Source organism: Triticum dicoccoides, chromosome 3B, assembly GCF_002162155.2.
Source record: "Triticum dicoccoides isolate Atlit2015 ecotype Zavitan chromosome 3B, WEW_v2.0, whole genome shotgun sequence".
NCBI classification, from domain to species: Eukaryota; Viridiplantae; Streptophyta; class Magnoliopsida; order Poales; family Poaceae; genus Triticum; species Triticum dicoccoides.
The window spans coordinates 817,530,872-817,535,195 of NC_041385.1; positions in this window are offsets into that span (position 1 = coordinate 817,530,872).

Consider the following 4,324-nt stretch of genomic DNA (forward strand, 5'->3'; position numbering starts at 1 on the left):
AACGCCATGCTCGACACCCTCAACTCCCTGCTGACCTTTGAAGATGGTGGACGCTCCCCCCCGCATGCTCGCACGTGCTCTGGTGTGATGGAAGAATTCCACGAAGATGACGACATCCTCCCGTGCATCGCCGACCTTTCTGCCCCGCTCTCCAGCCCCTGCATCTGCTCGTCAGCGGCGGCCGCGGTGGGGTTCCATGTCGATGCGATCACCCACAAGGTCGATAGTCTGCAGATTGGAGGGGCGCACGACAATGGCCCTCCCAAGGCAACGGACGCCAACAACAGTGAAGGCGTGCTAGAGATTTTTGCCCCGGTGCCCTAGGCCATGCTACCCAGCCCCCCCGCACGGCCGCGGCCTTCGGCCCCTCCCAAGGTGCGGGCCACCTCAGCACCTTCGCGCTGCAGTGCTCGGCAGGCAGCGGCGGGCTTTGCTGTTCCGGTTGCGCAGAGAGCGGCGATGCGCCTCATCCAGGAGCTCGGCGGGCTCGGACCTAAGGACAAGATGACGCCCAAAGCTGTTGCCGATCTTCTCAAGCGTTTCCAGGAGCCTCTCTCCAACAACGACATCGCCGCCATTGCCAAGCGCACTGGCCTGGACTGTGAGGCCCTGAAGATCGCTGCCGGAATGGCCGGAGCGAGCGGCGAGGATGCATTAGTGTTGTGATCATGTTAGTCCTCCTTAGTAGCCATCGTCGACGGCTGGTCTTAAACCAGCTTGAGTTAGGTTTTATCCCAATGTGTCGTGTCTTCTGTAAGGTAGAGGTAGCTTGGCGGCGCCGGAGTTTGGGGTCTATTGGTGGTCGGCGTCGTCCCCAGCAGGATTGTAAGGCTTGTGTGTTCGTGTTTATTTTCAGTAGCTATGTCAGTCGATGAAGAGAAACCCCCTGTCTCCATGATTGATACAAACTTCAGAATCATGTCCTGGAACGTGCGGGACCTAAACTCCCCTACAAAGCGCTTGGCCGTCTGCGAGGTAGCACACGCGAACAGGATTTCAATCCTAAACTTGCAGGAAACTAAGATCGAATCATGGTCCACACAGTTAGCAGTAGAAGTAGGGGGTCCTTCGCTTCAGGGTTGTGTTGTTTTGCCAGCAACAGGAACTCGAGGCGGGGCAGCAATTTTTTGGGATAAACAAGTAGTCAACATAGTCTCACACATGATCGCTAGCTTCTCCATCACGGTTAGGGTTTAAATCATCGGCAGCAGCGAGTTCTTTTGGATGACAACCGTATACGGGCCGACAGAGGATGATCAGAAAGAGAACTTCCTTTCTGAACTTGCAACCGCGGTGTTGGGGAACGTAGCAGAAATTCAAAATTTTCCTACGTGTCACCAAGATCTATCTATGGAGAGACCAGCAACGAGTAGAAAGAGAGTGCATCTACATACCCTTGTAGATCGCTAAGCGGAAGCGTTCAAGTGAACGGGGTTGATGGAGTCGTACTCGTCGTGATTCAAATCACCGATGATCCTAGTGCCGAACGGACGGCACCTCCGCGTTCAACACACGTACAGCCCGGTGACGTCTCCCACGCCTTGATCCAGCAAGGAGAGAGGGAGAGGTTGAGGAAGACTCCATCCAACAGCAGCACAACGGCGTGGTGGTGGTGGAGGAGCGTGGCAATCCAGCAGGGCTTCGCCAAGCACCATGGGAGAGGAGGAGTAGGAAGAGAGGTAGGGCTGTGCCAGAACTTCGTGTATAGCTCCCATGCGCCTCCCCACTATATATAGGGGTGGAGGGGCTGGTTTCTTGCCCTCCAAGTCCATTGGGGCGTTGGCCAAGGTGGGAGGAAAGAAATCTCATTATTTCCTTCCCCACCGATTGTTATCCCCCCTTTTTAGGGATCTTGATCTTATCCCTTCGGGATATGATCTTATTCCTTCTAAGGGGGGACCTTGGTGCGCCTTGACCAGGGGTGTGGGGCCTTGCCCCCACTACCCACGTCCATGTGGGTCCCCCCATGCAGGTGGGCCCCACTCCGGAACCTTCTAGAACCTTCCCGGTACAATACCGAAAAATCCCGAACATTTTCCGGTGGCCAAAATAGGACTTCCCATATATAAATCTTTACCTCCGGACCATTCCGGAACTCCTCGTGACGTCCGGGATCTCATCCGGGACTCCGAATAACATTCGGTAACCACATACAAACTTCCTTTATAACCCTAGCGTCATCGAACCTTAAGTGTGTAGACCCTACGGGTTCGGGAGACATGTAGACATGACCGAGACGTTCTCCGGTCAATAACCAACAGCGGGATCTGGATACCCATGATGGCTCCCACATGTTCCACGATGATCTCATCGGATGAACCACGATGTCAAGGACTTAATCAATCCCGTATTCAATTCCCTTTGTCTATCGATATGTTACTTGCCCGAGATTCGATCGTCGGTATCCAATACCTTGTTCAATCTCGTTACCGGCAAGTCACTTTACTCATTCCGTAACACATCATCTCGTGATCAACTCCTTGGTCACATTGCGCATATGATGATGTCCTACCGAGTGGGCCCAGAGATACCTCTCCGTTTACACGGAGTGACAAATCCCAGTCTCGATCCGCATAAAACAATAGATACTTTCGGAGATACCTGTAGTGCACCTTTATAGTCACCCAGTTACGTTGTGACGTTTGATACACCCAAAGCACTCCTACGGTATCCAGGAGTTACACGCTCTCATGGTCGAAGGAAGAGATACTTGACATTGGCAAAGCTTTAGCAAATGAACTACACCATCTTTTGTGCTAGTCTTAGGATTGGGTCTTGTCCATCACATCATTCTCCTAATGATGTGATCCCGTTATCAACGACATCCAATGTCCATAGCCAGGAAACCATGACTATCTGTTGATCACAACGAGCTAGTCAACTAGAGGCTCACTAGGGACATATTGTGGTCTATGTATTCACACGTGTATTACGATTTCCGGATAATACAGTTATAGCATGAATAAAAGACAATTATCATGAACAAGGAAATATAATAATAATACTTTTATTATTGCCTCTAGGGCATATTTCCAACAGTCTCCCACTTGCACTAGAGTCAATAATCTAGTTCACATCGCCATGTGATTAACACTCACAGGTCACATCGCCATGTGACTAATACCCAAGAGTTTACTAGAGTCAGTAGTCTAGTTCACATCACTATGTGATTAACACTCAATGAGTTTTATGTTTGATCATGTTGCTTGTGAGAGAGGTTTGAGTCAACAGGTCTGAACCTTTCAGATCCGTGTGTGCTTTACAAATCTCTATGTCATCTCCTAGATGCAGCTACCACGCTCTATTTGGAGCTATTCCAAACAACTGTTCTACTTGGAGCTATTCTAAATTATTGCTCCATTATATGTATCCGGTCTCTCTACTCAGAGCTATCCGGATAGGTGTCAAGCTTGCATCGTCGTAACCTTTACGACGAACTCTTTTACCACCTCCATAATCGAGAAAATTCCTTAGTCCACTAGTTACTAAGGATAACTTTGACCGCTGTCCTGTGAGCCATTCTTGGATCACTCTTGTACCCCTTGACTGACTCATGGCAAGGCACACTTCAGGTGCGGTACACAACATAGCATACTGAAGAGCCTACGTCTTAAGCATAGGGGACGACCTTCGTCCTTTCTCTCTATTCTGCCGTGGTCGAGCTTTAAGTCTTAACTTCGTACCTTACAACTCGGGCAAGAACTCCTTCTTTGACTGGTCCATCTTGAACACCTTCAAGATCATGTCAAGGTATGTGCTCATTTGAAAGTATTATTAAGCATTTTGATCTATCCTTATAGATCTTGATGCTCAATGTTCAAGTAGCTTAATCCAGGCTTTCCATTGAAAAACACTTTCAAAATAACCCTATATGCTTTCCAGAAATTCTACCTCATTTCTGATCAACAATATGTCAACAACATATACTCATCAGAAATTCTATAGTGCTCCCACTCACTTCTTTGGAAATACAAGTTTCTCATAAACTTTGTACAAACCCAAAATTTTTGATCATCATCAAAGCATACATTCCAACTCTGAGATGCTCACTCCAGTCCTTAGAAGGATTGCTGGAGCTTTGCATACTTATTAGCATCTTTCGGGATTGACAAAACCTTCCGGTTGTATCACATACAACCTTTCCTCATTAAAATCGTCGAGGAAACAATGTTTTGACATCCTATCTGCAAGATTTCATAAATAATGCAGTAATCGCTAATATAATTCCAACAGACTCTTAGCATCGCTACGAGTGAGAAAATCTCATCGTAGTCAACTCCTTGAACTTGTCGGAAAACATCTTAACGACAAGTCGAGCTTTCTT